Source organism: Danio aesculapii, chromosome 14, assembly GCF_903798145.1.
Source record: "Danio aesculapii chromosome 14, fDanAes4.1, whole genome shotgun sequence".
Classification (NCBI taxonomy): Eukaryota; Metazoa; Chordata; class Actinopteri; order Cypriniformes; family Danionidae; genus Danio; species Danio aesculapii.
In genome coordinates this window covers 24,563,454-24,589,768 of record NC_079448.1, presented here as the reverse complement: position 1 = coordinate 24,589,768, position 26,315 = coordinate 24,563,454, and positions in this window count along the sequence as shown.

Sequence of the window (26,315 nt, the reverse complement as noted above, 5' to 3'; positions counted from 1 at the left end):
AGGTGCCAGCTACTGTCCCTGGGTGGCAGATTGGGCTCTTGAGAGCCCCTTGCCCTTCAGCTGCAGGGTCTCTGACCCCAGCAGGTTGGACCAGGGTCCAGCCACTCTCCCTGGGTTGCAGTTTGGTTTCTTGAGGGCCCCTTCCCCTTCAGCTGCAGGGTCCCTGACCCTAGCAGCTTGCCCCAGGGTCCAGCTACTCTCCCTGGGTTGCAGTTTGGGCTCTTGAGGGCCCCTTGTCCTCCTGCTGCAGGGTCTGTGACCCCAGCAGGCTGCCCCAGGGGCCAGCTACTGTCCCTGGGTGGAAGTTTGGGCTCTTGAGGGCCCCGTGCTTTCTAGCTGCAGGGTCTGTGACCCCAGCAGGCTGCCCCAGGGGCCAGCCACTCTCCCTGGGTTGCAGTATGGGCTCTTGAGGGCCCCTTGCCTTCCAGCTGCAGGGCCTGTGACCCCAACGGGCTGCCCCAGGGGCCAGCTTCTATCCCTGGGTGGCAGTTTGGGCTCTCCTAGAATTACATACTTGGATTTTTTTCCAGCTGTGGTGGCAGACTCTGTTGGGCAGTTTACACAGATCTACCAACTACATGTGGCGTTAATTCATTGACAAAAGTCGAGATCGTATTCATATAATTCGAGCATGTCAATCTTTGTGCTCAAGCGCCGATTTCCTCTGTTCGTGCACAAAACTTTTTGCGCGCCCTCAAATACACCCTGCTCTAATGCAGATTTTCTTGTGCGCCCTCAATCAAATGTTGCTGAAGTGCGATTTAGTGCGTTTATGTAACAAGTATGTCTTCAGCATTTATAAGATTTGCTAGGAATATTTATGAATTTCTCCAATAGACCTACAGAGCGGCATGAATGCATCCTGAAGTAAAATGAATTGGCTACAAACTCCAGCAAGATAAAGTCATTGTATGCAAAACCATAGCCCTTTATCTATAAATAAAATATAATTATGGAAACGGTGTTCATCATAACTGAAAGCTACGATGTGTTTGCTTGCCTCACGCATCACGCACCTGTCTGTCAGTCACACAGTCAGCACGTAACCTTGAAGGGTTAAACAAATAACGCACAGCACTACTACGATTACAGAAACATTTGCGCTGTTTTAATTCACTTACCTTTTAATCAGTTTTGGTGCGATTATTATCCACTATTAAAAAACACGAATGAATGTTTTGAATGAATAGCTGTAATGTAGCCGTGGCAGGATGAATTTTTGTGTGGCGCCCCGCCATGGAAAAATGATTGTAGTGGAACCATGTTATATACTGTATAATAACTTATATAAAGGCAATAACTGTTAAAAAGTTATTAGTAATTAGTTACAAGTTAATTCAAGTTATTAGAAACTAATGAAGTTATGGTAATTACTAACCGTAACTTTTCAGATTTTGATTGTAATGCAATAATGTGCACCTTTTGTAAAGCTGCTTTTAAACAATAATTACACACACACTTTTAGGGAGTACATGTTTTAATTTAGACTCACTCCACAGACTCTACACAACTACAGAAGAGAACAGTAGCTCTGTGACTTGGCTGTGTTTCATTATCATTAGAGTCTGATTAGAGATGTGAGGTTTGCCAGCATTGCCTCTCCGTCAGCTGCTCGATCTGACCTACAGTACAGAACGTCCTGTGCCAAACCTTTGCCTGATTGAAATATTGTTTCCAAATCATTTCAAATGTCAATCTGACCCAGCTTCCACTGCTTGATTGATCTCTACAAAAGATCCTAGGGATGGTGGGACTTTCTAGGGGTCTTGTGAATGGCTGGAATGTACCCAGTACATAAAATAAGTATTTTAAATTACATCATTAATTACTATTGCAAGTGCACACAAAAACATCACACACAGTGATTTTGACATTTTAGTATTTCAGACTGCAGGTCAAGATGTACTGATATCAAGAAAATTGCAGTTTAAGCAGAAATATCTTAGTCTATCTAGCAGCCATGCAGAGCTGCAGGCACTCGTAGTAGATGGAGTTTGAGAGTGGGGAAAGTTTTCATGAGGCTGAGGCACATAAGTGAAACAGATAGGCTTAGCGTGTGGTCATCCTTTCATCGCACTAGGCCTGTGCTTGAGCTCTGGATCAGTTATGACCACCTCCAGTCAGCAGAGACAGATGGACCTGAATTGGTGTAGGCACTGGTGGAGAGACACACACGTCATGTTCACCAGCTGAGCTCCTTATGTGTGAACTCTGTGACTCAGGCCAACAATATACCTACAGTATATCTGTTTGTCAAGCAAACCGATTTTAGATAAAACCAGATAGAAAATATATAAATATATATAATGCCTTTATTTTTGAGATGCATATGTTTTTGAGTTATATGTTGCTAGGTAATGCCTCTCACTTATTGATATAGATAATCTGATTTAGACACAATTGATAAAAGTAGGCTATGGATGCCAAACAGGTATCAACTGCACTAAAATCTTATGGGTACATTATGTGATGCATCCTGGGTTGGCTCAGCATCATAGTTGATGTCTAAAAATATTAATTTCATGACCTTTAAATTACATTACTGTATAAAGATACTGGCATTAAATAGTGACATTTAACATTTCAAAATAGTAGTCGAACGGGTACTTGTCACCTGCTGACAAACCCTGTTTCTGGTGTTAAATTCAAAGTATACACTGATTTTTAAGCCTGGCTAAAGTATGCATATAGTGCTCATTATGTATTAGTACTGTATATCTATACATGTGCAGTATTTTATCTACTTCACTGTACACAGGATGGATATGAACTTTGAAATGTTTGATTTGCACTACTTAGTCTGTCCACAAGATATCAATACCAAACCTGGGGCCAGTACCATGATGGTAGCTGAATAAACTCGGAATTACAGAATTAGTTCCAAGATGACAAAACCAAACAAGCACAGTCAGGTTTTGTGGAAACCATGATGATAATCATCAATGTTTTCTGATAATTTTTGCTTTGAATCTGAGATCAATTTGAATCTTAGTTTGATATCTTTAATCCAGAATATACAGTAACCTTCCACCTAAGCAGGCAGCCATGTAGTGTAAAATACTACGGCAAGAAAGACTAATTAAATTCCCCTGCCTTAATGGTACCTAAAACCTTAAATAGGTGCAAATTAAACTGAAAATTAACTGGCTAGCCTGCTAATGTGGCTTCATATGGGCCCAAGGATGTTGTTTTTAAAGGAACACTGAATTACAGTAGGCTACAGTTATTCGAATTACTGTATCAGATCTAGCAGGACTTTTCACAAGATTTAAGGATCTAATTACATGAACAGCTTTTGTAAATCATCTTATAATTAAGTAAAAATAAATATTTAAATTGTATTGAATTGAATTAATCTTAATTATAGCGTTGTTGTGATCAGTTATGTATACTAGCGTTTGGTTTAATATTACATCTAATGATGTTAAATTCATGCAATGAATTTACTGTATTATTGTATTATTACTGTTTTTACTGTATTATTATTCTTCAGACTATAATAGTGTTGTTTACCATTTACAACTGCTTATGGAAACTTAATTTTTGCCATCTGTGTTTTTCAGCATTATATTCTGATTATATTCAACAATGTTTTAGTACTTATATAGTAGTATATGTTTAAGTAGTTTAAGTTATAAACCCTAAACATTAAAATGTTGCTACCATATTTTTTATTGTGAAGTTCTGACATTTTACAGTGCATTGCCTACAGTCAGTTACACTGATCTTTTGGAGAAGTAAAATCTTATAATGCTTTTGTTTACAAATGAGTGTGCTGTTGACATGTGGCAGGATTATAGGTATACAAATAGCATGCATGTTTGCCAAACTTTATTTCACTAACCATATAATAAACTAAATTGGGAAAACATCCAGTTGAAATAACAGTAAAAGAAATATTAAAACATATATGCAACGCATCTACTTGGCAGCAGGGGGCAGTAACTCGATAAGCCAGAGGAGCTTGAAGAGTAACTACAGTCTGCACTTCTGAGTAGCATAAACTTTCTGTTTTTCTGATTATAAAACGCCTGCCAAATGCACTTTCCTTCGCCTTGTTATTTAGGTGAATCACCATGAGAAGCACAAATGCTCCTGCCTACCTCATCATCACCTTGTTTATTTATTTAGCAAATGGTGAAGGCAGAGAAACTGCAGCGTTAGCATGCTGGACACAATTCACATTCAGCCTGGCTGGAAAAACTGACATATGCACAGCTTAGAAATAATAACACGTCACAGTACTTCAGAAAGTAATTGCAGAGAGGGTGTCTAGATTGCACTGTAATGACTTGAGAAATATCTGTACTGTTACTCACGCAGTTCTAACAGGACAGAAGATTTCTTATTAGCGCCTTAATGACGAACATCTCCACCTGATTGTGTTTGAAGCACCTGTCTGATTGCATTCGGCCAAGCTCTGATTGCAGCCCACTGTGGAAGCTCTGCAATAAGTTCACTGTTACGTTGAGCCAAAAAAAAAAAAGGTAAGATGTTGAAATATTTATCTGACAGCTTAGGAGATCAGCACCAGCAAAAATATTCAACAAACGCAGGCGGATCAAATATGGGGATATGTGAGATTAACAGGGGTTGTATATTACATTGTGTCTACATAAATTTAGGGCCAGTTGCTGGTGTTCCAGAATTATGGATTCTAAAAGTCTTTAAAAAAATGTTTCAAAACTTTTTGGAAGACGTTGGTCATGGAATGTCATTTTGACGTTTTATACAATGTGTAATGAAAGGACCTGAATCCAGGGAAGTCAATCATTCAACAACACAACTACATGTCCACAGCTCTCTGATAGAGGCATGGTATTCAGCTAGAAAGATTTATTTTAGCTTTTTTTTTACTGTTCAAGAGTGTTCTAGACGTATTCATTGATGATTTATCTATCTGTCACGGATTGGCCAGGCTCTTCCACCAGCATCACGCAACGATCACCTTCACCTGAGTATTAACCACGCACAGCTGCACCCAATCACTCCTATTCACTATATAAGCACACACCTCACTTCAGTCAGTGTCCGGTCTCGTTTCCACGAAGCGGACTCATAGCGAGTACCTCCTGGTAGTCACTATCACATTTATCTAAACTCTTGAACTTACCTGATCTCTGTTTTGTTCCAGTCTGTCCAGTGTTCCCGGTGTCCTGTCTGTATTGTGTGTCGTCAGTCTGTCTTCCCTGCAAGCCCTCTGGTGTGTGCATTCAGTCTCCCTCAGTGTCTGTCATCCATCCTGCTCCGAAGAAGGAATATCAGCTCAACCAAACTACATTCACATCCCCATTGTTATCCTTGTGTGCTCCACTGCTGTAATAAACATCTTTCATCATATACTCACCTAACTTGTCCGTCTGCTTCCCTAACAGAAGACCGGACCAAACTTCACTACAGCATGAGCACTCCCGATCCCATTCAGGAGTTGTTGGACTCACCGAAGAGAGTTCTAATGCCAGCTACTCCACTTCCCGAAGCACCACCAGCACCGAGCACTTCTTCACCGTCCACCCACTCATCCAGTCCCATGGCTCGACCAGCGCCCTACTCTGCCCTACTTCGATGTTCTGATCAACTGAAGGTCTACCAGCATGATCTACCATCAATATCACAAGCACTCCTTCGTCCGCCAGAGCCAGTCGTCCCTCCAGAACCAGAACCTATGATCGTCGAATCTGGTCGACTCACGATCACTGAGCGACAGTGGAGGCTGACCCGGGGTCTGTGTATGTATTGTGGTGCCGAAGCACATGTTAGGCTGGACTGTCCCATTCGTCCAGTACGTTTCTTGGTGAGTGTGTTCAGTTCTCCCATTGAAAAAATGCACCCTCTCACCACCAATGTTCAGTTAACTGCCCATTCTGTCTCTATTTCAGTCACGGCCCTCATCGACTCCGGGTCAGCTGGAAATTTCATCTCGCACGCCCTCTGTCGCCACCTCCAGCTCCACACCGAAGCCTCGACGCACGTCTACCAGATTCAACCTATAACCACCGATATCCATTCCCAGGCACGTATCCATCGTAAATGTGAACCCGTCACTCTCCGCGTAGGTTTACTTCATAAGGAAGAGATTCAATTTCTGGTTCTGGAGGGAGCATCAATGGACATCATCCTAGGGCGCCCGTGGCTGGTGAAGCACGATCCCATCCTCTCTTGGGGCACCGGAGAAATCAAAAAATGGGGTAAAGAATGCATCTCCAGCTGTTTTCCCGACCTACCCTTGCAGATCCAGAGACCCCTAACTGTCTATGTCACGTCTGTCGAAAGTCCAGTCGCGAAATGATCCATCCAGATCCCGAAGATCTACTCCTCATACGAGGACGTATTTTGCCCGAAGAGAGCTTCCCAGCTACCTCCACATCGGCCATGGGACTGCGCCATCGACCTGCTTCCTGATGCTCCTATGCCCAGAGGTAGGATCTACCCGTTGTCCCTTCCAGAAACTAAGGCCATGGAGGAGTACATTCAGGAGGCTCTGAGTCAGGGGTATATTCGCCAGTCCACGTCACCCGCGGCCTCAAGCTTCTTCTTCGTGGCCAAGAAGGATGGAGGGCTGCGGCCATGTATTGATTATCGAGTCCTGAACCAAGGTACCATCAAATTTAGGCATCCACTTCCTCGCGGCCCTGGAACAACTCCGATCCGCCAGGATATTCACCAAGTTGGACCTCCGCAGCGCCTACAATCTGGTACGAATACGCGAGGGGGACGAATGGAAGATGGCGTTTGTGACCCCTACTGGGCACTACGAATACCTGGTCATGCCCTATGGTCTGGTCAACGCCCCCTCCGTATTCCAGAACTTCATACACGAAGTCCTCCGGGAGTTCCTCCATATCTCCGTCATTGTCTATATTGATGATATCCTGATTTACTCCCGGAGTGAGGCCGAACATCGCCACCACGTTGCGGAGGTCCTACAAACCCTACGGAACCATAAATTATACCTCAAGGCTGAGAAGTGCTCATTTCACTTACCATCTGTTCAGTTCCTCGGATACATCATTGACCGAAAAGGGGTTCGCATGGACGAGGGGAAGGTCACTTCCGTCATCTCCTGGCCTGAACCTAAAACCATTAAAGAACTCCAACGATTCCTAGGGTTTGCCAATTTCTATCGACGTTTCATCCACAACTACAGTCTTATCACCGCTCCGCTCACCAACCTCCTAATGAATCAACCCAAAACGCTATCCTGGTCACCCAAAGCTGCCGCAGCCTTCCAAAAACTCAAGAAGTCCTTCAAGCAGGCTCCACTCCTGACTCACCCCAATCCCGACTTTACCTTTCGTGGTCGAGGTGGATGCATCGACCACCAGAGTAGGAGCCATCTTGTCCCAGCTCCATGGTAATCCCTCACTACTCCATCCATGCGCCTACTTCTCCCGAAAGCTCAGCCCGGCGGAAAAGAACTATGACATCGGGAACCGTGAACTTCTAGCCATCAAGCTCGCCCTGGAGGAGTGGCGACACTGGTTGGAGGGAGCTAAACACCCATTTCAGGTGATCACCGATCACAAAAACTTACAGTACCCTAAAGAGGCAAAAAGACTCTGTCCTCGTCAAGCCCGGTGGTCCTTTATTCTTCTCCAGATTTCAGTTCTCCATATCATATCGACCAGGATCCAAAAACATCCGGGCAGATGCACTCTCCAGAATCCATGACCAACAGGAAATAAGTGAGACCCCGGCCAACATCCTCCCAGATCAGATCACTGTCTGTCCCATCACCTGGTCCGCTCCAACAGTTGTCGCCACCCCAGAGTCCAGAACTCCTCCGGGCTGTCCCCCCAATAGACGATTCATCCCTGAAAATCAACGGGTAGATCTCATTCACTCCAGTCATACCTCTCTGGGCACAGGGCATCCCGGGGCCAACAACACCCTCTCGCTGGTATCCCAACGCTTTTGGTGGCTGAATATGGCGAGGGATGTGAGGAGATGCATCCAAGGCTGTAGAGAATGTGCCATGTCAAAGAGTCCTCGTCATCTACCTGCAGGAAAACTCCATCCCTTGCCCATCCCAAACCGCCCCTGGTCACACCTAGGAGTTGACTTCATGACAGACCTCCCATTGTCTGAAGGTAATACTTGCATTTTAGTCATTGTAGATCGATTCTCCAAATTCTGTCGTCTGATTCCTCTGAAGGGTCTACCCACAGCCCTAGAAACCGCCGAAAACCTATTTAACTATGTCTTTCGATGTTTTGGGCTACCTGAAGACATAGTCTCGGACCGAGGACCCCAATTCATCTCCAGACTATGGAAAGCCTTTTTTAGACTCCTAGGTGTGACCGTCAGCCTCTCGTCTGGCTATCACCCACAGACCAACAGCCAGACTGAGAGGAAGATTCAAGAAGTGGGGCGGTTCCTCAGGACCTTCTGTCACGGTCATCAGAACTCCTGGAGCCAGTTTCTGGGCTGGGCGGAATACGCCCAGAATTCCCTGCGGCAACCTACCACCGGACTTACGCTATTCCAGTGTATTCTGGGCTTTCAACCTCCACTCTTTCCCTGGGATGGCGAACCTTCTGATGTCCCCGCAGTGGATTACTGGTTCCGGGAGAGCGAGAGGGTCTGGGACGATGCTCATCACCATCTCCAGAGGGCAGTTCGCCGAGCCAAGGAGGTGTCAGACAAGAAGAGGATTCCTGGACCTATCTATGCTCCGGGGCAGAAAGTTTGGCTCTCCACCAGAGACATCCGCTTGCGACTGCCCTCCCGAAAACTTAGTCCCAGATTTGTTGGTCCCTTCACCATCCTGGAACAGGTCAACCCAGTCACCTATAAGTTACAGCTACCACCACAATACAGAATCCACCCCACATTCCACGTGTCACTCCTCAAACCCTTTCACGACCCTCTGATTCCCTCCACAGAGCCTGGCCATGAAGAGGAACCCCCTCTTCCACTGATGTCAGAAGAAGGGTCCATATATAAGGTCAAGGACATTCTACGGTCCCGACGTCGTGGTGGTCATCTGGAATACCTCGTAGACTGGGAGGGATATGGTCCAGAAGAGAGGTCTTGGGTCCCCAGATCCGATATATTAGATCCCGCACTTATGGAGGAGTTCCACTCCAATCACCCCGAGTTCCCAGCACCTCGTGGACGAGGTAGACCACCACGGCGTCGGCGGTCTAAGCCCTCAGGAGCGGGCCCTGGGGAGGGGGGTAATGTCACGGATTGGCCAGGCTCTTCCACCAGCATCACGCAACGATCACCTTCACCTGAGTATTAACCACGCACAGCTGCACCTAATCACTCCTATTCACTTTATAAGCACACACCTCACTTCAGTCAGTGTCCGGTCTCGTTCCCACGAAGCGGACTCATAGCGAGTACCTCCTGGTAGACACTATCACATTTATCTAATCTCTTGAACTTACCTGATCTCTGTTTCGTTCCAGTGTTCCCGGTGTCCTGTCTGTATTGAGTGTGTCGTCAGTCTGTCTTCCCTGCAAGCCCTCTGGTGTGTGCATTCGGTCTCCCTCAGTGTCTGTCATCCATCCTGCTCAGAAGGAATATCAGCTCAACCAAACTACATTCACATCCCCATTGTTATCCTTGTGTGCTCCACTGCTGTAATAAACACCTTTCATCATATACTCACCTAACTTGTCCGTCTGCTTCCCTAACACTATCCTACAGTGGCTGAGAGAGCTTAACGTGCTGCAGTTTAAGAAAACATGTGCAGTTGCAAAAAAACACCCTCAAATTGAGAAAAGATCTTCATCAGTTTGACAGCACAAGGGCTGCATATCCTCACAACGCAAACACATTTTTAAAAAACGCACTGAATTATCATACAACACAAACAATTAATAAATCATGCTGCATTTTCTCACAAATGATTTTTGTTTTATTTTTATCTTTGTATATTGTATATAAATATATTGAAAATAAGCAAAAAAAAATTGACAAACTCACTGGATCAAAAGTAATCAAAACATTACTGAATTACAATGTTTATTTGTTACCACAACTTTCATTATGAAGTTGATTTTTATTTTATTATTATTTTTTTTTTTTTTTCCTAAATAATGTCTAACAGAGCAAGGAAATATTCACAGTATGTGTGATATTTTTTTATTTCAGCTAGAATAAAAGAAGTTTTTAATTTATTAAAAACCATTTTAAGATACTTTTTTTTTTTTTTTTTTTTTTTTTTTTTTTTTTTTTTTTGTCGTCAGAACAACCATTATACAATAACTTGCCTAATTACCTAACCTGCCTAGTTACCCTAATTAACCTAGTTAAAGCCTTTAAATGTCACTTTAAGCTGTATCGAAGTATCTTAAAGTATCTAGTCAAATATAATTTACTGTCATCATGGCAAAGATAAATTAAATCAGTTATTAGAAATGAGTTATTAAAAATATTATATTTAGAAATGTGTTGAAAAAATGTATTCTCTCCATTTAACAGAAATTGGGGGGGGGGAATAAACAGTTCAACTGTATGAGATTTGCATGATGAATTTACGCGTTTTAAAATATTACAAGTATATTTTTTTAATCTACAAATGATTGAACAACACAAAAAGCAATAGTTAATAAAGAAAAAGTTGGCATAATTTCGTCACCCTTATATTGTTTCATTCCTGAATTATATTGTCTGTGTTGTGGAACATAAGATCATTTAAATGAAAGTTGGTAAATCATTTTGGTTCTCATTCATTTCTATATACACAAAACGAAACTGTGTTCAACATTCATTAAAATAACTTAATTGTTCATGTACGGTTAGATCAGATATTTTACTTTCAACATCTTTGATCAGATTTTTTCCTCATTGCATGCAGGTCAAGTGAGTACACATTGCTCATTATTTTTTTCCTGACAGAAGTGCCTCTTGCTGTAAGCGAAGTTAAAGTTATGGAGAGAGGCAAGAGCTTGGAATCCATCAGTTAAAGCCAGGCTTCTTTGAATCGATGCCTGAGGCCTGACTGGATGGCCTGGACTGCATGTGATAGACAGCTTTACTGACAGACATACAGACAGATCGCATGCACTGGGTGAGGATGGCAATACATGGTGAGGAGAGAAAGAACTGATGGTGAAGTGAGACGGCAAATCGAAGAGTCTAAGAAACACAAGAAATCAGAGACAAAGATGCTTTTGTTGTGTGACAGCATTGACAGGATATATAAGACACATATTCAACACATTTTCCAAACCTCTGTGTCAGACAGTGATTTTTGGAAGCTGATGCTTGAGAGAAGTCAAAGTGAGAGAAGTCATAATCATCATGATCACAGACAAAAACATTCAGGCTCAACATTTGATATTGCCAGAGTACATGTTCTGCAGGGAACGATTCAAATATTGGTAACACTTTACAATAACGGTACATCAATATTGATGTATTAATATGTAAACTAAACATTACTTTATTATAACCTAATGATGAGTAAATGCTTGAGCTAAACATGAACTGCATGAGTCACATGAGTGAATAGCGGCTACCTTATTTACCTGTTAGTACATGATTGTTTGTTAATTAATGTATTAATTACCACATTAGATTAAGCTTAATTTAACTATCATGAACTCAAGATATGTTAATGTATAATTATGTCATGACTTTATTTGGAGGGGCACATCACCATTAACCCATTCTTAACTACTCATGAACTCCTTATTCATTCATTCATTTTCTTGTTGTCTTAGTCCCTTTATTAATCTGGGGTTGCATCAGCTGAATGAACCGCCAACTTATCCAGCATTTGTTTTACGCAGCGGATGCCCTTCCAGCCACAACCCATCTCTAGGAAACATCCACACATACTCATTTACACTTATACACTACGGACAATTTAGCCTACCCAATTCACCTGTACCATATGTCTTTGGACTGTGGGGGAAACCAGAGCACCCGGAGAAAACCCACGCGAACGCAGGGAGAACATCCAAACTCCACACAGAAATGCCAACTGATCCAGCCGAGGCTCGAACCAGCGACCTTCTTGCTTTGAGCAACAGCACTACCTACTTCACCACTGCATCACCATGAACTCCTTATGTAACAAGTAATTAAGGTTGCCGTTATTCACACATTAACTTCTGTGACTCGGTTAACTGTTAAATGTTAGTCCATGATTAGCACATGTCTTAACTTATTATTAGTTCATGATAAAGTAATCTTTAGTTTACATATTAATACATCATTATTCATGTACTGTTATTGTAAATTAAGGGGCCCTCAGACTATGCAGAGTCACTGATTCGATCCAAGACCAACGACGAGATGATCCCAAGGTTTCCATATCCTGGACCTGGCCGAATCCTGAGCAACTACTGCGATGGTCATGGAAGAGTGGAGAACATGAGACTGTTTCCTGTGACGCTCCAGAGACAGACGAGTCTTCGCTGAGGCCAGCTTCCAGCCTCCGCCACTGAGACTGCAGCTCTGCACAAGACGTTTGGCCAGCGGAGAAATTAAAATGATCGTGCCCAACTGAGCCTGGTTTCTCTCAAGGTTTTTTTTCTTCACTTCCGCCTTTAGTGAAGTTTTTTTTCCCTCTCCGCTGTCGCCACTGGCTTGCATGGTTCGGGATCTGTAGAGGTGCGCATCGTTGGATTTGCTCTTCAATGTTTGGACTCTCAGTAGTGATTATTAAACCACACTGAACTGAGCTAAACTGAACTGAACTTAAACACTACAAACTGAACTACACTGTTCCTATTTACTGTGACCTTTTATGTGAAGCTGCTTTGACACAATCTACATTGTATAAGCGCTATACAAATAAAGGTGAATTGAATTGAATTGAATTGAATTAAATTGTTACCCAAATATTTAACATTTGATCAAAGTTCTACACTGTTCTAAGCGTTTGTATGCGAAGAACGGGGGCTATGACGGGAGCTCTTCGGGAGATCAAAACAGGTTTATAAGGGCAGACCGGGGCTGGTAGGCACACCGTTGCAAAACCACCCAAATTTTTACTACCCGCCTATGTCATTTTTTACCCACAAAAATACATTCAAAACTGCCCAATTGGGTGGGAAACCACCCAATCTGGCAACACTGAAAGTATGTACCAAAGGTTGTCATTTTCTTACAGTAGTAACCCATAGATTATATACACTTGAAAAAATAGAAAGACAAATAGAAGAACCCGGGGGAAACCCACGCAGACAAGGGGAGAACATGCAAACTTCGCACAGAAATACCAGATGGCCCAGCAAGGACCCGATGCCATTGGCATTCTTGCTGTGAGGCAACAGTGCTAGTCACTGGGCCACCGTGCCACCTATTCTGGATAAAGGTGGAAGAAGGGGAGGAGGCGGGTTTCTTCCAGACGAAGATAGTTGTAGAGAGGAAATGAGGATATATAATGTATGGAGTTGGTGGGGGAGATAAGCTTTTCTAGGGAGTACGTGAAGGTCAGGGTAGGTTTGCTGGCTATGAAATGAATATAGGAGGCTAATTTTGACTCCTGCGGGAGTCTGAGTGTGGCTAGGAGTGGGGGGGGGACATGGGGGAGTTGGGGCTTAAGTGGGGCTTTGTGAGAGGTGCTAGAGAAGGGTTGGGAGTTGACTGATTAAGAGGAGGGAAGAGATTTGGCAGTGGAAACATTCAACGCTGTTGGGGGTAAAGAAAGGGGAGAGAAGTTGAAAGAACTTTAAGTATGCTATATAATTACTGTACAGAATATACAACTATACAGTATGCAGCAGAAGTACTCAATGCTGGCAAGTAGCTTGAAACTGGCATGGGAAAAGAAAGGGGAAGGCAGCTGGAAGTATCACAGATAAAATGTATGAAAAATACAAAATAGACATGAAACATACTAGTGGACTACTATGCCTAATAAATGCACTAAAGCAGCGAAAGCACTCGACGCTGGCAGAAAAAAATAAAGGGGAGGGAGACTGGCTGTAAGTAACACAAATATGTTATACTATTACTATACAGAATATACAAACTACGCAATAAGAAAGATACTAATGCAGCAGTTGGAAGTAACATGGTTACTGTGCAAAAAACAGAATATAATAATAAACATGAAAGGCTAATGAACTAGTATGCAGAATAAACACGTTAATGCTTGTAAATGCGTTAATACTGGTGAATAACTATACAGAATAAATAAACTGATGCAGCGGAAGCACTCAATGCTGGCAGGGGAAACAGGAAGGTGAGGGCGATAGGTGAGGCTCTTGCTAGAGCCAAAGCTCGTATTGACTCCTGCGGGAGTCGGAGCTTAGGGTGATCCTAAGTTGGAGGAAGGATGTTGGATCAGAATCAAAGGTAAGGACTAAAGGGCTGGGAGAAAACCGCAAAAGCACTCAATGCTGGCAAGGGGAAAGAGAGGGGAGAGCTGCTGGAAGTAACCTGATTATTATGCAGAAATACACAATATAATAGACAAAATACTAATGGACTACTATGCAGAATAAACACAATGTAGACATTTTATGAATAGCTATATGGAAAATAAATAAACTGGTGCAGCAGAAGCACTCAACACTAGAATGGGAAAAGAAAGAGCAAGATAGCTGGAAGTAACACAGATATACTATACAATTATTATGTTAATGATACAATATACCACATACAAGATAATAGTAAACTACTATGCTGAATAAATGAATTAAAGCAGCGTAAGCACTCAACACTGGCAGAAAAAAGGGGGAGAACAGCTGTAAGCGACACAAAATATGCTATACAGTTACTATACAGAATATACAAACTATGCAATAAGAAAGATACTAAAGCAGCGGGAGCACACCATGCTGGCAGAGGGAAAGAAAAGGGAAGAGCTGTTGGAGGTAATGCAATTACTATGCAAAATACAGAATATAATAAACATGAAATGCTAATGAACTACTATGCAAAATAAACAATGTAGATACTAGTGAATGACTATACGGAATAAATAAAGTGATGCAGTGGAAGCACTCAATGCTGGTGTGGAAACAGGTAGGTGAGGCTCTTGCAAGAACAAAAGCTCGTGTTGACTCCTGCGGGAGTCTGAGCTTAGGGTGATGCTAAGGTGGAGCAAGGAGATTAAATGAGAGTCAAAGGCAAGGGGTTAAGAGCTGGAAAGGAACAGCGGAAGCACTCAATGCTTGCAGGGGGAACAGAAAGGTGAGGCTAACAGCTGAGGCTCTTGCGAGAGACGAAGCTCGTGTTGGCGCCTGTGGGAGTCTGAGCTTAGGGTGATGCTAAGGTGGAGCAAGGAGGTTAGATGAGAGTCAAAGGGAAGGGGTAAAAAGCTGGGAAGGAACAGCGGAAGCACTCAATGCTGGCAGGGGGAACAGAAAGGAGAGGGTGAAAGGTGAGACTCTTCCCAGAGCCAAATCTCGTGTTGACTCCTGTGGGAGTCTGAGCTTAGGGTGATGCTGATGGAGCAAGGAGGTTAGGTGAGAGTCAAAGGCAAGGGGTAAAGAGCTGGGAGGGAACCGTGGAAGCACTCAATGCTGGCAGAGGGAACAGAAAGGTGAGGGTGATAGGTGAGGCTCTGCAAGAGCTGAAGCTCAGATTTACTCCTGCAGAAATCTGAGCCATAAAGGAGGTTTACAAGGGATTTAAAAAAGGGGGAGAACAGCTGTAGGAATGTTGAAGATGTAAACGAAATGTCTTCTAGAGCCAATGACCAGAATTACTGGAAAGAAAAACGAGAAAGAGAGTCAGTGATTTGGTTTTGCAACCTGGCACATGTTCAGCAGACATGATAAATTGTTTTTTGGCTGATGTGCAAATAAGACATCTTAAAAGCAGCATTAAAGTTTAGTGAGTAGGAACACCTTATGTCTATGCATTGTACTGTGTATACCTTATCACAATGAATGAGAATGCTAGAGGTGGACCGTTCATTACCCCATAGTATGGCAGCAGCGACTATTGGATAAAGTTCAAAGAAGCTGATGAACAATGGTTTTCTGGAGTGGAAGTTGGATGGATAACCGATGGCCGAGGATAGATAACAGTATGTGTTTTGTTCAAGTTTGTTTTCTTGAAATATAAGGGAAAGAGAAATGATTCAGTCAATTTTCTCTTTAGGAAGAGAAGCTTGAAATTTGTGCAAATTTAAGTTGATGCCTAGAAATTCGATAGATGTATTGGGTCCAGCCTCTGCAAGAGGAATACCTAGATTGGCGAAAATCTTATGGGTGATCTCTAGGTGTTTGGCTGGAGGTGATGTGGAGGAAGAGATTATTAGAATATCATCTAAAAGTTGGATGAGATGGAGGATTCTGAAATTATTAGATAGAATCCATTTGTCTGAGAATTTCCGAGTTGCACTGCTTATAGGACTAATACATGAAATCTTGAATGGTGGGGCAGAGAATGGTCCAATCTTTAGCTCTGGTTGAAGTTGTAGATGTTTGTTGGTTATTTCCATATTGATAGGCTAAAAAGTGCAATGCTGTAAAAGCTTCTTAGAACTGGAGCTTTTTAGTAGCAGGAAGCTTTCTCCAGACGAAGATAGTTGTAGAAAGGAAATGAGGATATACATAGTGACTTGGGATCTTTTGATTGAAAGATCATGATTAGCTAATGTGGGCCAGCTGGGTCAATCATGAGCACGTGCTTCTCTCGAAATTAGTTTAAAATTAAACTTCACTTTAGGTGACGATAGCGGAGTTAAAAACATTTCTGCTTTGACTTAAATAGAACAAATGTATGGATCTTTCAATCTTGCCAACTGATCTCTGGTTAATTTGGTTCTTCAAACAAGTTCGCGAATCAGATTAAAATGTATGGATGAACTGATCCGAGATCACTGTGTGTGTTGTGAAGGACTGATCTATCAATTCTCAAAATCATGATCAGCACTACAGCGATTGGCTGACTGCACAGCAGCATAATGACATCATCTAATTAATATTCAATTATTTATGTGAGCATAATTATATAAAATTCTTAGTAAACGGTTTGTTAAATATGATACGCAATAACTTTCCACATTTGTTGTGAGCTGCAGGCTTCACACTTTCATGTGTCAACAGTATTTAGCATTTATCTAACTTTACTTTTTAGATCGGATTTATCTTTACTATAGTTCAGACCTATTTTAGTTTCTTAATCTGTGTAAGGAATTTAAATTAATTTTGCATCAAAAAAGCATTTTGATATTGCTAAAGATGTCTGCAACTTTTGCAAAGCATCAAATCAACAGCAAATTAACTGTCAAAATGTGCATACCTGAATAAATTATTATTCCTTTATAAAAAACAAACAAACAAATAACAGTTGAATATTGTGCATGTCTATTATCTTAAAGCTGGATCGGTAACTTTAAATAGTGCACATTTGTATCTAAAAAATCCATATTAATAAATGTTCTCTTTGATTGCCTTGGGGAGAACCACCCCATTTTTGTACTTTTATTTACAAAATTGTATATATTTTTTAACTTATATGTATATAAACATAAATATTACTAATTATTTAATTTTAAATATTATTAATTATTATAAATTATAAATGTATATACAGTATACACTTTTTTTATTATTTTACTATTTTTCCAAGTGTTCATAATCTATAGGTTACTACTGTAAGAAAATATCAGCATTTGGTACATACTTTCAGTATTACCTTTGCTTGAACAGACACGATCTAATCCTGTTCACATGAAATAAGCCTGCTCCCTAGCAGGTATCAGCTACCAGAACTGTTGCTATGATAATAACTCTTGGATGAGTTTTGAAGAATGAAACTATCCTGGATCGTGTCAAATTGTCTACAACCAAATCCAGCAAATTGAGTAATCCACGTACGAAGAACAGACCCCTGAACATTATGTTGTCTTGTTTGGAATTAGGAAATTGAATAAAACACATTTTATTTGCCATCTTCACAGGATCAGTGTTACAAGTATTCCAAGTACATTAATCTTACTATTTCTCTACATAGATTTATAGTAACGAAGTACTACTTCACTAATGTACTTAAGTACTAAAAGGCAGTATCTGTACTTTACTGGAGTATTGTTTTTTTCTCCTACTTCCACTTTTACTTCAGTACATATTTTCGATGAGTTTAATACTTTTACTCCAATAGATTTTTTATGTGCTGCATAGTTATTCTTTACAATTATGAAAATGTTATCAATCATTCTAAACCCACATTATTGATGCCAGAGCAGTAGATGGCTCTGTCACAGGTTTGAATAAGCTGGCTCGTCATCATTCAGATGATCAAAGAAGACAGTGCTGCCTGCCTGCATTGAGAGCACTTTAGTTTGTTTTTGACATGGAAAACCCAGAAATTCCACCTTCAACTCCTTCACTTTCAACTGTTCGTGGCAATGAGGAAGAAGAGCAACCAAGGCCCTATTTAGAGTCCATGTTTGCATTTATCGGAGTGAAAGACAATTCATATAGAATGAAGTGCATACTCTGCCTCCCGAAAGATTGCGAAATAATGCCTTCAAAAATTCACCGTCAAATTTGAAGAAACATATCAAGGTAAGTTCAAAATAATATAATACACAAAACACAGCGCTAGATAAGTTAACGTTTGCTACAGACATTTCATAACATGCTGCAATGTTCACTTAACGTTGACTAGCTGGCTATTATAAAGGCTGTGTCATGCTGAATGGTGTTTTTGACCCATCATATATATATATATATATATATATATATATATATATATATATATATATATATATATATATATATATATATATATATTTATTTATTTATTTATTATTATTATTTTTAATCAATCGTAAACCATGTTTCTTTTCATTCTGCTTAATCACGTGCCCCAAAAACGATATTTAAAATAAACAAAACAATATTATGTCTTTTGACTGCTTTCTTTAATAACTACATAACACAATACTTATACTTTTACTTTCAGTACTTGAGTAGTAAATTTTAAAATAAACTACTTGCAGTACTTAAGTACAAAAAATGTTGAATACTTTAGTACTTCCACTTAAGTATGGTGCATAAAGAGTACTTCAACTTCTACTTAAGTAATTTTTTACAGAGCACCTGTACTTTTACTTAAGTCTGGGCCTCTAGTACTTTATACATCTCTGTTTCTGTAGCACAAACATAGTCAATCTGATATCTTGTAATGTTTATCTATGGTGCTGAAAGCAAAAGATGTTCCAGTTCTGTGCAGCTGATGCCCAAAATAAAGTAATTGATCAATGTACTCAGTAATTAAGGAATACATCTAGCAGCTACACATTGGTATTTTTTGCTTTATTTTTATTCCAGCAGGTGGCATTAATCTGCCTTCGTTCAATTGATTTTTAGCTTTTCAATTCTTAACCCAAATACTGCATCAACCCCATTCTCATTTGCAGCAAACAAAAGTGAAATAAATTCCCAAATTAGTGGACTGTCCATGTGCAAAAACACATCTGACTTCTGTTGAACCAACTGCAAATACTAAAGCATAGCTGGTCTATTCAGAATGACCTGTTGCTATTATATGTTTTCATCTGAAATCAAGATACATTGACATCAATTATGCACATTATAAAGAGATATATCATAGTCAGAGAGAAGTCAAAGTCTTTTCAGAGTCCATCAACCAAAATAAGCCAAGTTAATCATATTCTGAATTTTCTATGAGCAATTTAAATCATTCCGCTCATCTCGACTATCAATCTACAGACGGTTTTATTCACAAATGTTTCCTGCATTTATTGGCAGAACGGGCCTTTTTCAGTTATCAAGAGCACTGTTGACATCTCGCATCCCTGTTTGTCTGTTCAAGTAGGTTGCGGACTGCATTCCAATTAGCAGTTATATAATGATAGAGACACATTCATCAAAGCAAGCATTTCCCTCCTCTCATATGTGTAGGTGAGCTGAAACCATTTGTGCAATTTCTGTTTGAAGCTGAAATATTCTTTACTCACCTTGTTTCTATTTGGTTCAAGTATTGACCCATGTTACCTCATTTCAGCAGTTATTGAGCACAATGGCATGTCTGACCTTGGATTTGCTAAACTCCAGCAAACAGGTATTGTGGTAGAATAAGTTATAGCATAATCATGGCATTGGATGTGTTTATGAAATGCTTTCATTTGCTTTCAGGCATGGTTTATTGAGTAATAGAGGACAAAATATATCAAGGAAAAGATTTTGCACTATAGCTATTTAATGATAAGGAGTAGAGAGTTTGTCATTCATCTGCCTCAATCACAGTGAGTCTTTTTTTCTTCTTTGCAGAAGAGCAAGCAAATGTGAATTGTTCCCTAGAGACGTGAAACGTACAGGTAGTTTAAGTATTTTAAATCTTGTCAATGAAAAAGTTATTTATTTTTATATTTTAAAAAAAGTTTGAAGCATGTCGTTGACCTTGTTCTAATATCATAGGGATGTTATATATAAAATAAAATGTAAAAGATTACTTTATGGGTCAGGACAGTGTATTTCCACAATGTTGTATGAATTATTTTGTGTATGAAATGGTTTGATTTTATATGAAAACAGAAAGCTGTTCCCCAACAATAGAGCTATTTCAGGCCCATAGCCAGAGGGGGTTAAGGTGATTCGAAAGACCCCCCCCAAATTGAAAAATGTCCAGAATTTGTCCCATAAATTACCTAATTGGTTCTATTTTTACTACATTTTAATGCTATGACATTATAAATTGTGAAAATAACTCTCTGAAGAAGGCTTACGACCAAGTAGAATCCTGTTGGTAATCGCTTTGGTGGTACTTCAGCTAATTAATTTGGCCAATGCATATTATTGTCCAACATTCATACATTCATATATATATCTATCTATATTTTTTTATATTTATATAAATAAGTAGTATATGTGTATATATATATATTTCCCAAATGATGTTTACCCGAGCAAGGAGAGTTTCACAGTATGTCTGATAATATTTTTTTCTTCTGGAGAAAGTCTTATTTGTTTTATTTCAGCTACAATAAAAGCAGTTTGTAATTTCATAAAAAACATTTAGTCTAGATAACCTAATTAACCTAGTTAAGCTTTTAAATGTCTTTTAAGCTGTATAGAAGTGTCTTGAAAAATATCTAGCAAATATTATTTACTGTCATCATGGCAAAGATAAAATAAATCAGTTATTATAAATGAGTTATTAAAACTATTATGGTTAGAAATGTGTTGAAAAAAAAATCATCTCTCCATTAAACAGAAATTAGGAGAAAAAATAAACGGGGTCTAATAATTCAGGGGGGCTAATAATTCTGACTTCAACTGTATGTGTCAGAGAGCAATGCATGTTTCAAATTGTCCACAGTCCAAGATTTTCACTGCTGGCACCATTGAAACCGACAACTGACATTTGGCACAAGTAACCAAAAGTTTGGCTATAGCAGTCCAGCCATGGATATTGACCCTGTTTCAGATACAAGGGGTCCTTCTTGCATTCGTCCATGAGAAGGTGGGGCTTGTAATACAGATTACCTAGCAAAACTGGTCAAAACCCTTTGCTAAACTCAACTAATAATGTTTCCAAAAGCAAACACAAGAGAAAAGTGCACTGTGACCAAGTAGTTTTATGAACCAGAACACTCTGTTAAACATGTACAGCATTGTACAACCATGCCAGAAAAGTTGTCCATATGTAGATACAAATGCATTTGATTAACAATCATAGAGACTGCCCTTAAGTTTTCATTTTATGTTGAAACTGTAGTCAAACATTAAACACACTTAATTACATCTTTTCAATGATCATGTGTTGTCACAAAAATTCTTTAAGAAACTTTCTAGTGAGTGGTTGGGTTTGTCCATGTTTTTACCACTTTATTTTTAGTCCACTTTATTTTTCAAATCTGTGCTCAAATAACCTGGCATTTTCACACTGTCTTTGTCTACTGGCATCACATACATGTTCAGCATACCTGCCAACATTTGCCTCCAAAAATCCGGGAGCTGATATGGATATTAATACCTAATCGAATTAGGCCAGTGAACTGTAATAGGTTCATTTCAGTAGGCTACATACAGGTATGTCATACAGGTTCTAAATGTAAAAAATAATGCTGGTTGCTAGTTTTTCTTTTTTCTTCCCTGGCTTTGTAATCAGTGTTAAATGGAGTCACTTTTTTCCTCTTTCAGTGGATTGGCAGAGGGATGGTTTGGGCAGAAGTGCCCAAGGTCTCAGGTGGAAGGGCTTCTGGGCAGCAGGACATAGTACCCCAAAGGAATACAGTACAAAAAACATGGGCTAGGACTATCCAACTCATCTCCTTTACTCTTTATATTTCAGCTTATGCTTCTACGAACAACTACAATCGCAGGCATGATATTGTACACATAAACACACGCACATGCACACAAGTTTGGCAGGTTTTCCATTGTAACAGATTCAGGATTTTCCATTCATTACAGACACAAATTTTCCACCATAGATTCATAAAGTACCCGCAAAAAAAACAAAAAAATAGCTTGTGTGCCATTGCTTTGACTAAGTATTTGTCAATCAAATTAAAATTGTAAGTTAGATGAGGCTTAGTGCTGCCATCGAATCAAAACAGCCTGGTGCGATATGAGTTTCAAATAAAAGCAAAAATTTTCTTCATGCAATCCACTGTTTTCACTGTAAATGAAGTAAACATTCTATCTTTGTATGCGAATTTAACATGCATTTGAGAAAGAAACAGGTAACAATAGTTTTATCATTTCAACATACAATATTACACAGTTTTGCTGACAAACAATTTTATTAGATTTAAATAGATTTTGATAAATTTGTAGAAACTGGAGCTTTCTGTCAAAATAATTACTGATATTTTTTTAAACAAAATAAAAGTATTTAAAAAAATTTTGACTACAATATGATAGTTTCCCTCTTTCCTACTGTAAAGAAAAATAACGAACCTAATATGTGTCACACCCTCGGCTCGTTCCTGCTCCACCAATCACCACTCTCCCTCACAAACCACCTCCCTCCAGTCAAGTGAGCTGTGACCGGCCTTCTAACCACCTGCACCTGTTCCCCCTCATCAAAGGACACTATAAATACCCACCTCATTCTTTCACTCCTGGGCCGGTATTGAAGTCGGATGGTTGTCCTCACCTTCGCTCCTTTGTCTTTTCCTCTTCTTCCATGGATGTTCCTTATGTGCCTTCGGATCCCTAACCTACTGATCAAGGAAGTGATTACTCTCATATGTTGTTTACTTGAAGATCTACCATTTACCTGATGCACTGTGTGTCTGTATACTCACCTGCTGATGTTCCCATGAATTAACTGTGTGTGAGATCGCTACATCAGGTGTTTACCGTATGAGCTGTTGAAGAAGATCGCTAACAGCATTGACACCACTCTCCTGCTTACTCACTTTGATTCAGTGACTTGTTTTGAATAAAACTCATAAAAGATAACCATCTTTGTCTTCCTTGTCTACCAGTGTGACAGAATCCGGCCCGAAGGAAAACAACATGGTCGTGGAAGCTAGCGCTGTGCTAACCGGAAGCGCTCCAGACCCATTCGTTGATATGGTCCATACTATGCGACAAACGCTGCCTTCTGCTCTCTTGAGCGCCACTTCCAACCCGGTGGTCATCACGAGCACCCCACTAGCTCGACCCATGAGTTACTCAGGCGAACGAGCACCTGCAATGGTTTTCTCTTTCAATGTTCACTGTATATGAAAGCTAATGCTCACCAATTTCCTAACAAAATTTCAAAAGTTGCTTTCATGATTTCCCTGCTTTCAGGTCGAGCACTACAGTGGGCAGATGCTTTATGGAGTGCCAGTAGTCCAGTGATGGCCACCTCCAAAACCTTCATCATCCACTTCAGAGAGATCACCAGCAAGAGCGACAGAGCGGAATACCACTGAGCAGGAGGAGCTCAACGATACATCTCACCAGGAGCGTGAGCTGGCAACATCACTTATCGTGGTAGTGTTGGTGGATATCGCTGGACTGAGTAAGTATCCCCAACTACCGCCCACCCCCCCGCTGCTGAGAGTGAGCTGTACCTGGACCCAGCCCTTTTGCTCATAGACTTCTGGAGCAAAGCCAAACCCCTTCTGCTGTTCCCAGACAGCAAAGATATTACTCCGTGTCCACTGTTTATAGATAGTCTTCAAGTCCCCCTGATTCCCGAGGATGTTAGCTTCAGGATATTGAGCAATACCCCACCCTACTCACCCTCTCCTCCGTCGTTTGTGATAAAACCTCCAGCCAGTCAACCAGCACTAGCTCCTCTGCTGTTAGCTAGCCCCTCAGCTCACTCTCAAGCCTCAAGTGTGGAAACTTCGCTGTGGGTCTACCAACCAGCGCCGACTTGTGGAGGATGTCACCCGGCGTCATCATCTCCGCCCTCCGAGCTATGGACTCTGACTCGGTTCTCCGACCCAGCGGCTCCACGTTGGCTCTCTCCTCTGTGGACCATCAGTCCACCAGCTCTGGCTCCGCCGCGGGCTTCCGGACCTGTGTCGTCGCTTCAGTCGGGTGAGCCACCTGCTCCACCTCAGCCCTCCAGGACCTCGATGTCACCTTCGCCCTACAGCTCTCCATCTTCCCTTGGGCTCCATCTGGGTTATTCTGTTCCTGTTTCATCTCCCGGTCGCCAGTCTTGGGTGACAGAAGACACCCGTGGAGGGCGGTACTGTCACACCCTCGGCTCGTTTCTGCTCCACTAATCACCGCACACCCTCACAAACCACCTCTCTCCAATCCCGCGAACCATCACCGGCCTTCTAATCACCTGCACCTGTTCCCCCTCATCAAAGGACACTATAAAGACCGACCTCATTCTTCCACTTATGGGCCTATATTGAAGTTGGGTGGTTATCCTCACCTTCGCTTCTTCGTCTTCTCCTCTTCTTCGATGGTTGTGTGCCTTCAGATCTTTAACCTACTGATCAAGGGAAGTGATTACTCTCATATGCTGTTTACTTGAAGATCTACCATTTATCTGATCTTCGTTTCCTAACTATATCAGAATGAAGTCAGAGTTTGAGTTAAGTATATGAGTCAATGCAAAGACTTTTATCTCTCTTTTCTTCAATTTAAACTCTCAAAGTGCTCATGATTGAGACCCTCGACTTAATGTTTAAAACTTTTCTTCCAGAGAAAGATATCCCCGGATGTAATCTCCCAAAATCCTGTGGGAAACACAAGCCTCTTATTATCAACATAATTCATCATATTCTAGCTGAGGGAAATGCGTGCTTCTGATGATCGATATATTGAAACATAATTAGTTCCGGTCTTATACACTGTGCTTTTTTCCCCTCATTTTTTCTATTTACATTGTTCTTTTCTGTGTTTTTTCTGCGTTTTCAGAAAGCTATTTCTTGACTTTTTCTTGCCGGTTATGTGATGCCAAGCAACTATCACTGACTTACTCAGGTAGACGGTTTGTTCAAAAATACTCTGTCTTGTCTGACACAGAGTAAATTAACAGCTATAAAGGTTCATTTTCAGGTTAACAAAAGGACTATTAAAAACTGTAGGAGGCTTAACAAATAGAGCAGAATTGTAAAGTGTTGCTTTACTATTAAATGGCCCCTATGATAAAAATTATCTTTTGGGAGCTCTTTTGAAAGAATTGTGTGTAGGTATAGTGTGTCCACAGTCATATCGGGCTGATATAAAGAGAATCAGTCTCTTTTTTTTTAAATGTCCTGATGTTAAAATAGGACAGGACGTGCGCAAAGCAACTGGGATTAAAAGATCTGTTCAGCTCACTGTGATCATCAATCATCATCAAATGGGACCAAGAATGAGTTTTACAAGTTTAAAACTTTTTTAAAACATTGCATGTTTGTAATAAATGTTTTTATCACCTCAGCCGCATGTCAGTACAATTATAAAAGAAGGTGCTTCAATCCTGGTTTGTGGATGTTAAATCAAGTTTTGTAACTCCACAACACATACATCAAATAATTATTGGTAAAGTTCTTACTGATCTGCTTCCTTCATGTCGGTCACTGTGCTGTTTATCTAACACAGCCGAGGTGTAGATTGAGGCACACTCTGTCAGGCATGTGGGAACGGTGGGTGGAGAGAACTAGCATTAAAGGCACAGGCAAAAAAAAAACTACATTGTTCAGAGCAGAAAATCCCAATATTCTTAAAGCTAAAATAAATAATCTGATGGGTGTTTTTACTTTACAGACACATTCTGGAGACACAAAAGACTTGTCTTAAATATTGAAAAAGGGGTGAAATAGGTTCCCTTTAAACTAAATCAATGTCACAGTCAATGTCACATGATAACCATGTTATATATCAGCAATCACCACACTTGTTCTAATGCAATCATCAGAACATTGGGGTTTTGGAATATGGTGGGCAAAAATTAAACAATTACATAAGACTCAACCTGAAATAAAATCTCTAAAATAAATCTGCAGCATTCATATGTTTACTGTAGAT